Here is an 11,821-nt window from a genome sequence, read left to right on the forward strand (position 1 = left end):
GGAGAAGCCACAGCTCATCCGGCTGATTCCTCGGCTGCTTGCACTGGGGTGAGGCAGGTAGTGCTGGGGCTGAGCCAGGCGGCCTCAGGAGAAGCCACAGCCTGTCCAGCGGCTCCTGCCACTCGTCCAGCAGGGCGTGTGGGTGTGAAGAATGCTTGCAGATGCTCGCTAGGCAGATGCTCGCTAGCTAGGGCAGCTGGACAAGTTGTAAGCAAGGGTTGGGTGCTCCAGGGAAGCCATGCGAGCTGGTTCCGTTTGCAGCAGACATTGTCCATGAATGCAAAGCCTGTGTCAGAAACAGCTAAACGGATCTGAGCACCCTGGGAATGGGAATGAGATCCGTGTCCAGGCTCGGCCAGACTGACTTCGATGCTGAAAGAGGAAAGAGAAATGTTAAACAACATGGACAGGATGAGCTGGAACAGCTGGTGAAGCAGCAGCAGGGACCTTTACACAAAAAAGCAGGGAAACGGCCTTTCCTGACTCCCTAGTGATGGACCCTAGGCATGGAGAGTCTCCTCTGTGGCAAGGAGAGTCTCAGCCAAGGCTGAAGTCAGCTTAATCCATGACTTGGGATTAAATAGATGACCCCTGCACAAAAAACTGGTTGAGAGGAGATCCACCTCACCCCTGGGAGAATACCAAGACTTCTGCATTTCTTGCCTTGCCCTCCTTTTGCAGCCCCTAGGGTAGTCAGGCAAGTTTCCATGACTCCTTGCCCCAGATCTTCTTGGATTTTCTGAACGGTGTTTTGGGGACAGAGTGCCTTTGCCAATTGCAGCTCTTTGTGGAGTCATGAGCAGCACCTCACTGCCACCTTGCTGGCTCCTGGTGGCCCAGCCCAAGCTACTGTTTGCTGTAACTGCTTCATGGCTACTTCATTTTGCCCACCTACCATAGCACCCTCCTTAGAGGAACAGTCATCAGACGAATGGTTCTTGCTGTAATAATAGAAATCAAAGCACCAGGCACCTGTTAGCTCACAGGTTCAGAGCCCTAGACACCAATTAAATAAAACCAGAAACCAACATAAATAATAGCTGGGATGACCATAACTGCCCAGGTGAGAAGTACCTGGGCTGAACATGGCAGCAGAGTGACAAGTTGCTTTCCCACCCCTAATGCTGTTAATCAGCAGAGCTCAAAATCTGCTTTATGCACAACAAAGGAATGGAGTTGTCTACAGGTGAAATAGGACTGGGATTGAAGGTGAGAAATCCAGATGAACCAAGGGTTCAGACATACCTTCTTTGTAGGTGTGTCACAAATTAGCCTCACCCTTCCCCGAGTGCCACTCTGATCACCTTCCCCTGCCCTATCTGCTGCTCTGCTTTCTGCTTCATCCCCTGAGTGCTGCTGTCCTATCTGTCCCCTTTCTGATCTTCTGTGTACCACACACACAAGCTGCCCGTGCCATTTGTGGTATGCATGCCACACGTTGGCCACCCCTAGGTTAGCGCATGGAGCTGCAGTTACTCTTCCTCCTATATATATGTTGTGTTGAGATCGTGGATATTGTCTTTTCTGCCTGAGTAGAATCTCCTTGCACTCCCAGCGAGTACTCACTCACAGTTCACGAAGGACCACACTAAAGCCTGGACAATCCTCTTGGCCAAACAGGTCTCCTCTCATGTCTCGGGCACTTCAGGCTGACTCTGGTGACACTGGGACAGTGTTGGAACAGACAGAGAATCACCAGGTCCATACACCTTCACCAGGGCTCCCCAGACCTCCATCTGGATAAAGCAATGGAGGCAGCTGCATTTGCTGCTATAGATAATTATTCGCCTCTGGCTGGCCTGGGCTTGTGCTGCCCCAGAGCGCTCTAAGAGACAGACTGGCCATGATACCTAGCTGTTGCACCTGGGGCCTTCTCTGGCTCTGCTACTGCTCATATATCACAGCCGTTGTCTGGCTCCCTAGCAAGACAGCTGAAGGGTCTGCATCTATCTATTTGTCCACCCATTTCAGGTACCACACCCAGCTCTCCTGTCCATGGAAAATCCCAGCTCTTTTCTGCTGTTGGTTGAATGGCATAACTCAGTATCCCAAACACAGCTCACTGTGCCATGAACCAGGTCCCTAGTGAGGTCCTGTTCACCGGCATAATGTCACAGAGAATCGTTCATGCAGCAGTAATTGTATTTGCACAAACAAGCCTCATCCATATCAATCAGAAAAAATTACAGACAGCTTGAAATGGAAATGTGTCAACATCCCTCCAACAGCACTGGGCAACCAGAGAATGGCAGAATCAGTCGGAGCATGTACTCATCTCTTAGGCAATAACCCGTGTCCTGGGGCCTGTGGCACACAGGCAGGTGCGGTGAAGTCAAGATTACTGTAAGTAGTTGGAAGCTGAAGTAGAAACACCATCACTTCAGGTAAGACAAGGCATTGTGATGCTGGATTTGGAGAAAGCGTTTCCTGCGCTGCTGCTGCGCAGTCAGCTCCTAAGTGGTGTGAAGAGGATTGTGGAAAGCATGAAGAATACTTTTGAGTGCACTGTGGGCATCTCAGTGCCTGCATATAACTGCCAGGGTGGCCTGTAAAACTGGCCAAAGGCTGGGGGTAGAATCTGATTCAGTCTCCAGATATCTCCTAGTCCAGTGCAGTTTCCCGGGGTCTGGGGAGGGGACGCATTCAATTGGCATACAAAGATGCTGAATTAGAAAAGCATTTAGCTGCAGAAGGGTGATCTGTGGCCAGCCGGCCCAGGTAAAGGACCACAGTAATGGTGCAAGTGAGCAAGTGAAGGGCAGGTAGAGGACCATTTGCAGGTGCAGGTGAAGGGCTGCGAGCTAAAAGTCAGATTGAAGAAGAAAGAGAACTAAGAACAAGGAGACTTTGGGTCCAGGCTGCAGGACAAGAGGGAAAATAAATGCTTAGTGGTAAGTACTTATATGAACAAGCCAAAAGGCTGGAGCCCAACTCACCAGGTGAATGAGGAGGAGCACCTGGGGGTGTTTGGAGTTAAAAAAAATAGGCAAGAGTTACAAATAACAAAAGTGTAAACTATGTATGTGAGCTAGTGTGAATGTGAGAGAGGGAGAAAGCAAGCCTGGGCATGTGTACCCAACTGGGAAACAAGCCAGGGGGCCTGTAAGTGCTCAAGCCCTTTTCTTAAATTAATTTTCTGTCTCTGTGGGTTGCTTCCTCCTGGGCACATCTACACATTCATTAATGCGCCATAATTAAAGTGCATTAAGTTTATTACCTGTAATTACCAGCACACACTTTATTGTGATGCTAAAGGCACAGTAGACTAACTCTGCATTAGCATGGGTTTTGCCGGCTGTGCCTTTAGCATCTCATGCAGACGTACCCCGTACATGTAGGTGCAGTACAAAACAGGGCCCAATCCTGAATGGGATCCCAGGCATTCCTGCAGCAGGGGCAATATCCATGAATGGTGGTTCATTGTCCATTTTGAACAAAACACAGTGAATGTGAAGGCTTGTGGTCATCACCTAGGGGCAGGACACATAGGTATTTGGGATGGCAGTACTTCTGGCTTTATGCGTCCAGCCGTTTTCTGGAGTAGCTCTTTGTAAAGATACCATCTGTTCTGTGCCTAATTCAAGATAAGGCTGCCACCTCCTGCCTTAGGGATGGCTACTTTATGGTTGTGGGCAAGTGGCCCTGCAGGTATTGCAAGTATTAATTGGATCCTGGGTGTGCTATGCAAGTCCCTTTATTCAGATGAGCTCTCCTCTCAACTGTGCAGGATCCCTGCTCCTAGCAGATGTTCTCATGAGCTATTGTGTCCTCCAGCTCCACCTGTCATAGGGAAAGGTCCTGTACAACCAGGCATACATCCTCAGTTGCCAGAGAAAATACATGGTTAGGAAAGCAACCATCTATTTTTATATGAAAGCTGTTAATATGCCCCAGAGGCCACCCCAGACACATATGACTGACAAAGGCACCTGGCGGAGAGCCCCAGGAGTGGTGGTGGACATGGAGCTCCTTCCAGGAGAAGCTGTGTTGGTAGGTGGCAGGGAGGGGCAGAGATGCTGCTGCCGCCTGTGTGTCACCTTTCACGTGGATGAAATGAAGACTCCAGGCTCCAGGGCAGCCCAGCCTCCGCACATGAGACCTGTGGCACTGGGTGTGGGAGAAGTGTGAGGACACGACAGCAAACACTCATGGCAGAGTGAGTTGTGAGGGAAGGCAGCATGGCTACATTGCTCCCGAGGCACAGAGCAGCCCTGCTGGTGAGTGCAGGCGAGTGGGAGCAGCTGGAGAGCAAGACTGCCAATTAAAAGTGCTTTGTGTGCTGTCTTTGGAGTCCCGGGAGCGAACGTGGAGCAAGGAGCTAGAGCGATTCAGACTAGACAGGTTCCCTGCCTCCAAGCAACTCCTGCCACCACCCAGCTGGCTTTGCCATGCTGCTAATAAGAAGTTCTCTGGGCTCCTATTGCTGGTGCTCCACCTTTTATTATAATTGATTCTGCATCACCATAGGAACCCGCTACAGAGTGAGTGAGAAGCAGCTGCCTTCCCTGCACTTGTTCTTCAGGAGAGGCGGCTGCTTCTTCCCATGAGATGGCAGGCAGCAGAACCTGGAGTCACTATGACTGAGGCACTGGGCCCCCTCCAGTGCCTGGCAGGTATTATCTTTAATTTTTGTGTCTTCTCAGGTGCCTTTGTTCGGTGTGCATGTGCATGTGTCTGCGGGGGTGACGAGGGGGAGGCAAGAGAAAGCAACAGGGGAAGCTCCTGCCCACCTATATTGCAAAGGAGCCGGGTCCCTTGCCGTCCCCGGGTTGGAGAGAGCCCTGGGATGGCGTGGGGTTCAGTGATTAAGACACCTTAAGTGCAGCACTGCCTTTGAAAGGTGAGCTCTTGAATATAGGCAGTGAGGGCAGGGCAGGCAGGGGATAGCTCTGTGTCCAGGCCTTGGAGATGGAGGATCCAGAGTCCAGGTTGCCCTGGGCTTTCAGTGCCAATAGTCGCACTGCTTCCACTCCAGGATTTCCCAGGCATGCTGAGCAGGAAGGTGGCAGTGCATGTAGTGAATGGATCAAAGCTCTGCTGAGGTCTCAGGTTGCTGCTGTCTGCTGCGGTGGCCAGACCCTGGGACTGAGCAAGTCGACGTGCGGGTGATGGACACAGGCAAATCTCTTTCAGCCCCTTCACTGCCTGATACGGTTTTTTCCTTCTCACTTGTGCCAAAGTATTAGCTGGTCAGAGGTGACATGGGACAAGGCATCACTGATGTGGAAACCCAGTGGGGGAAGGAGAGGCTGCCAAAAAGCCAAGTCAGCTGTTGAGAGCACTCTGGACATCTCTGTGCCAATAGTAATGACTGTGAAGAGAGATCAGCAAAAGAGACAGCCAGTACAGTGACTGAATGCATGACAATGAGAGCTCACAGTGGTCCTTGTGCTGCTCTGCCCGTGCTGTCAGTCCCTCTCCTGTGCAGGCTAAATGCACCTTTGCAGGTATGAAAACCCCCTTTTGGCAGAAGAGAAAAGCAGTCTTTTCCCAGAAGAACAGCCCTGCAAAAGGGGAAAAGGGACTTCTAAGGGGTTTTGTGGCCAATGGGACTGGAGGAGAGGAGGACTGACCAAGCAACTAGCTGTGGGCTCGCAGTGTGGGGGGGTGTGCTTCCTGCAGCCCTGGGGGCAAAGACACAGGAGGGGCATTTGTGCAGAATTTCCCCACTACATTATGCAGAAAGAATCGGGTAGAAACAGGTGTGTCTCTGCCAATGGCCTGTACACCATCACACCTCCTGACATCAGAATCTCTGATGCCATGATGACACAAGGACAGACATCCCAAGGGAAGGAGAGGAAATACATGCAGAGGTCAGGATGCCCACTGAGGAGCAAAGCAGGCACCCACACCACTACGTGACTTGTGAGCCTGACCAGCCTGGTAGGAGGAGGCCACAAGAAAAGTCCTCCCAGGCAGCTCTCTTCAAAAGGGGCTGCTGTGCACAGGAGGGAAGCACATGGTACTTAAGGTGTGAACTTGGCTGGGGGATGATGTTGGAGCTTCCAGGTGGGAATGGAAGATGGCCAGAACTACTCAAATGGCCCCAGAGCCTGCTGTCACACCTAGATCATGCCATGAGTTTCAGTGTTTAAATGGCATCAGCTGGAGCACAAGTGCTTTCAGTTTTTAGGACCTATCACCCTAAGATCACAGAGCGCTTTACAAATTAAGCAGAAATATGCTTGGGCCTGTGGCAATGATTTTGGCACTGATATTCTGCATGCTCCATGGCTGTATGGCTCTCTGTCAAGTAGAGAACAGCAGTGTCAAGTGAAAATATAGCTTGGGTGGACTGTATTCCCAGCTAGCTGAATTTTGCCCCAGAAGTCCCCCACCCTCTCATTGGGTCAGTTGATTGGTACCCTTTGCCAGATGCCAGAGGCATCAGACAATGACTCACAATTCAGAGGTGGGGCAGATTTTGCAAAATAGACTTCCAGTAAGGTAGTGAAAATGTCACTTCACCTGTCACCAAACTGCAACCACCTCTGGAGGAAGTGACTGAGTCACACTACAGAGTAACAGCGCTCAGCACATTAGGGCAGGGAGGGAAACAGAATGAGCCCCAGTCATGTCTGCAGCAGAGCTGAGGCAGAAGAAATGGAGCTATCCCAGCTGGACACTGGGGCTAACCCTCCCTGCCAGAGCACCCGGCACTCCTTATTAAGCCTACTTTTTTACCTCTCATCCAGAAGCCAGCACCTCTTCCCCCCAGCTAGAAATGTGCATAGGTGCGAGAATTAAGCCTGCAAACAGTGCTTGCAAATTCCCCTGTAAAGAGGGGCATTACTAGACGGGGATTTGATAACATCTTGTGGTCGTGAGTGCCTCAATTTAAAAGGAGGTTGTATGTGAATCAAATACCCACTGGATGCAATGAAATGTTTGGAGACTGAGCTAAGAAGTTTGATGACTATTTCTGTCTCTGCTTTGGAGGGCAATGGAGGTTTCTCTGCTAATCTCTTGCTGGCACTGACATTAATGTGGCAGGGGCTGTATTTATGCTGGCAGCTGTAACTGTACCCTAGTGGGATTCATTCATTTGAATCAGCAGTAACATTTACTGAAAAAGGAAATGTAAACTGTGTGACACTGTCTGCCTCAGTTAAACATATTCCAGATTCATACAACAGAGCCGCGGACAGGGCAGCTTCCCAGAAACGCACCCACCCACATGCAGCGCCTGGCAGAAGAGAGAGGAACTAGCCTTGGATAGACGGCAGACAGACAGACAGTTTGTCTTTGGGAGCACAGGACTCAACGGGCCTTGAGACCATCATCCAGCTGCTGTTGTTTCATGTCAGTCCTTTTCACGTTTCTCTTGAGCTTTCGTGGGCCCCAAGAACTCCTCTCTCTAGCAGAGACAATTGTTTTTCCTGCATTTCCAAGTAAGGAGCTTTTGGTTGCTCCTCGCCACAAGGTTTGTATCTGCAGAGAGGGTCTTGGAAGAAGCCATGGCCCTGCCTATGGTGAAGGAGGAGAAATTAGTAAGGGGCAGATAGGGCCCCTGAAAGATCCTGAGCTCACATGGAGGCAGAGGGATTGCTGCCAGTATCTGGCAGGGTCCTGCCTTTAATTTTTGAAAATGAGCACGTTCACAGCATTTAAATGCTAAATGGCTGCCTTGGTCAGTTTGTCCCGGGGTCAGACCCTCCCTTTTACACGCTGGTTGGACACAAGTTGCTTCACTGATTTTTAAACAATGTCTGAGACAGGATGTTTCTTCACAGGGAGCGTCCCGGCCTTGTGCCTTGCAAAGCAGCCTGCAAACCTTCGCTCCCCATGACAAATGTATAGGGAGCAGGTCAGTTGATTTATTGCTTGAGCTGAAGATTCAACCCCTCGCTCCCTCTTCTTGTGCTTGTCTGTTGGCACCGAGCGTGAGTTGTGTGCTAAAGTACAACCGAGGGATAGCTTCTGCCGTTGTTTCCGGCTTCTTGTCATCTCCTTGTAATGGACAGTTGATGAAAAACAATTTAGACACAGATTTGGGCGTAAGGTGATTCCATTGTAATGCATGAGTAATTAAAACATGGAGCAACTGAAATCTCTGTTCTGGGAGGACTGGTCATTGGACGGCAGAACTGAGCCATGTTAGTATTTCTAGTGATTGTTACAGGAGTGGCTTTTCCATGTTCAGATGCTTACTCTGTTTTGGACCCATCTGGCACATTCCAGTTTAGTTCCTAAGGGTACATTGGCTCCTCACCTCTGCCTGTGGACAAACATCATTTTTGAAACAATTCAAATGGCTTTGAAGTGCTTTTGAAATGTTTCAAAAAGCTTTCAAACAATTGTGCACAGAAGATAAACCTTTAGAAAGCACAAGGCACTCTCTAGAGCGTGACCAAAAATGTATTTGAAGGCAGCAAAGATTTTCTTATGCCATTTTGTTACCCAGCACATCTGTACTGTTGGTTGGTCCTCCAGTCATCCCATAGCTCAGTCTTCTTCCTGCCCATGGTCTACCTGCACCAGGTTGCTGCTGCCACCCCACAGTCTCTTGGCACTTGGGCTGTTGTGGGCACAGTGGCTTCTGGCATTTGGGGGCTCCAGGATGCTGAGGCTCCCAGCACTCTAAGTGCGGTGGAAACCACTGCTCCTGGGTCTCTGGGTGCTCAGGGCACTTAAGGCACCAGGGCTCCTGATACTCCAGACCAGGGGTGGGCAATTATTTTGAGTGGAGAGCCGCTTACTGAGTTTTGGCAAGCCATCGAGGGCTGCGTGACAGGCAGCCAGGGGCAGATAAATATTAATTTTCCAAATTTTTTAGGGGCTCCGCGGGCCAGATAGAATGACCTGGCAGGCCGCATCTGGCCTGTGGGCTGCATTTTGCCCACTCCTGCTCTAGACACTCAGGGTACTGCTGCTCCCGGCACTTTGGGCACTGCAGGTGCCACAGCTGAGGGCATTCTGGGTGCTCAGGATGCCAGAACACTCAGCACTGTGGACCCTGGTGCTCCCAGCATGTAGTGTGCTGTGGGCACTGCTGCTCCTGGCACTTGGATGGTCAGGGCATCACTGGAGTGGGGAGACCCAGCAGTGCCAGAAGTCCTGCTCTAGCCCCCGCTGCCTGTACACCATCACACCTCCCGGCTGGACAGCATGCTGCTGCATGCAACCGTGGCAATTATGAAAGGCTCCAACTGGGGAGTGGCACAGGGGCTGTGTGCGGCTGAAACTGTCCATTTAAAAAAAAAATTCAAATCACCCCATTGTACTTTTAAGCGTTTCAAGTGTTAAGTCTCTCTGCCCCCTCAGTGACTGGCCGGATCTGTTGCAGAGCTGCCTGCAAAGAGCCCAAGATTTTACTGTAAGGATCCATATTAACATAAAAGGCTAGAACCAGCACTGTGGGAGCCCTGGTGCTCCTGAATATCACGTGAATGACCCTGAAGCTGCACTAGAGACTAAATGGAGATCCCTCTGGGCACCCAGATGATACCCAGCATCTTTAGCTGGCTATCCCAGAATCAACTCTGCTTGGCTTTGGGGGCAGGACTGGGAAACCTGTCCCATTAGCCTGAATTCTCCATGACACAAGCTGAGATGAATTCACCTTCGTGCTCCACTCAGAGGTCCCATTGCATAAACTTGATGAGAGTTGGCTAGTGGGTAGCAAGCCGCGTGAAGAGGGGTGTAGCTGGAAAGTGTGCCTGCAAACCTGAATGCATTTCTTTGGGTGTACAGATCCTCCTGGCTTTCTGATCAGTTGTCTCCACCCCCATGATGATTCCTGGGGCCCAGAAGAACATGGTCCAGGCTCAAACAGTTCCTGCACTGTGCCACAGTGCAGACCCTTGATGTTGCTTCTGGAGGCTGGGCTTGCTTGATGTGTCTGGGGAGCTTCTGAGGGCTCTGCTACTGAAGCTTTGGGCAGGCCTCTGGACATCCTTGGTGGGGAGAGCAAGGCCTCTGGTTGCTCTGGAGAGAGGCAAACCCCTTTACTTTCTCCACTGCACCCAGCCCCGCACAGCGCAACCGGACCTTCACTACCTCATCCCTCAGCCCTTGCTCTTACTATTGCCTTCATCCCTTGATGGCCCCAGGGTTGCTGCAGGGGCCCAGAAAAGTGTGGTCCAAACTCAGACAGTTCCTGTACTGTGGCTCTGAAATCCCACCCACAGTGCAAGAAATGGAGTAGAGTTAGTCTAAGATGTCACCCCCTTCTCTATGCCAGGAGTGGGAAGAGTTTGCCAATGCACTGGGATCTCTGCCAATGCCTTCATCCTAAATTCAGGAAAATTCCTTGCAAATCATGTGCCACCTGCTAGCTGCACTGGTGAGGAGAAGGCAGGGTAGATTTTCATCTTAGATACTACCCAAAGTATGTATGTATATGTATAACACAAGCTTTTGTGGCCTGAAACTCATTTCATCAGATGCATTGATGAGGGTCAGGGCTGGAGTAAAGGGGATGAGGTAGGGATTTGCATAAAACTTTAAGCTGAACCTTGCAGTATTTTGTGCTCCTTGCAAACTTTCTGGACCCCCCAAGAATCATGCCTGTGACCATCTCTTACTATATTTTGTCCTTTGTTTTTAAATACAATTCTGCTTTATTTTAGAGTACCTACACAAGTAGATACCTGCTTAAATCTAACATTGAATTCTTATTTTAACTCAACCAAAATATCCCTTCATTGTTCCTAAAATGATGACAATGATCATTGATTTTTAAGTGAATTCTCTCCCACTTTACCAATTTGCATATCTCATGAATGTATTTTTTCAGTTACTAAGGGAACATGAATCTTAATAAAACCCAATCAAATATTCCTTAATAAAAGCTGCATTCATTAGTGCCTTATCGGAACCACTTGCTGTCTTCAAGATTCCTTGGAAATTAAGGTTTAAATCAGCACATTGTAACAAAAAAAAAAAAAAAAAAAGGGAATGCATCTGAAACGATAAAGGAAATCCAGGGGAGATTATGTTTGAGCACAAATTCTTTATTTATTCAGAATAACCTGATAAGAAAGGCCATCGCTGGTACATTTCCATGTGAATAAGCATTGTGCTTACTTTGGTGCCTGCGGTCTTACTGTGTTCAGGGAGTAATTTGTGCTAAATCCCTTTGCAGTGCTGAGGGCCTGACTCTGTTTGCATCTAGCCCCTACACACTCCAGCAATGGCACAAACGGGCCATACGGTTGGGAATTCCCGCAGCAGATGGGTATCCCCCAACAAGTGGAAAACTGCTTTTCAGCCTTCAGCAGAGAGGTCTGCCTGGGAGAGGGAGCGTGGCTAAACGGTCTGTGCACCAGCTATTCCCACCTGCAGGATTGACCCTTTGGAGTAGCTGGAACAGCCTCTGGGCAACTTCGGCATGTAGTCTAAACGGGGCAATATGGGGAGGCTTTTCCCAATTAGCATTCTTTTCAGTCTGTGTCTACAAGAGCTTTCCACAGCTCTTGGGTCCTGGTCCATGACTGGGGTTGCTACGTGCTGCTGTAATGCAGATAAGCTAAGCCCAAAGCATGCTTTAGAACTAGGCCCTGGGGGCTTCTGCAAGAGCGGGGCAGCGATGCACGACAAGTGCCAGGGAAGACCTTGCTTTCTTTATTAGGGACAGAGAGCAGTGGTCCAGTGAGCAGGGAGATAGCATCCCACCGAGCAATGCCCCATGCGGCTTGCAGCCTCAGCCTCCTCTGCTTTCACTGAAATGCAGACTGAGCTGCCCAGGTACATGAAGTGGTGAAAGGGCTCCCTGCACAGCCGGGGCAGGCAAGTATTTCGGCTGGAGGGCGGCTTAACAAGATTTAATGAGCTGCTGAGGGCTGCCAGGGTGGCCCCGCCCCTTGACAAACACCCC

General features: G+C 50.1%; 1 protein-coding gene across 2 annotated transcripts in view; it reads left to right on the plus strand.

Annotated features, from left to right (window-relative positions):
- Positions 1–11,821, plus strand: part of CTXN1 (cortexin 1) — a 138,247-nt gene that overhangs the window by 74,894 nt on the left and 51,532 nt on the right. Inside the window, exon 1 of one of the 2 annotated variants that reach the window (XM_019513189.1) lies at positions 4,487–4,613. The exons of the other annotated variant lie outside the window; for it this stretch is intronic. The gene's annotated coding sequence lies outside the window, so the exon portion shown is untranslated. Of the gene's footprint in view, positions 1–4,486; positions 4,614–11,821 lie in introns of those variants that run through there. 2 annotated transcript variants of the gene reach the window in all.

The sequence above is a fragment of the Gavialis gangeticus genome, unplaced genomic scaffold, assembly GCF_001723915.1.
Source record: "Gavialis gangeticus isolate Ggan-Ray unplaced genomic scaffold, GavGan_comp1, whole genome shotgun sequence".
Classification (NCBI taxonomy): Eukaryota; Metazoa; Chordata; order Crocodylia; family Gavialidae; genus Gavialis; species Gavialis gangeticus.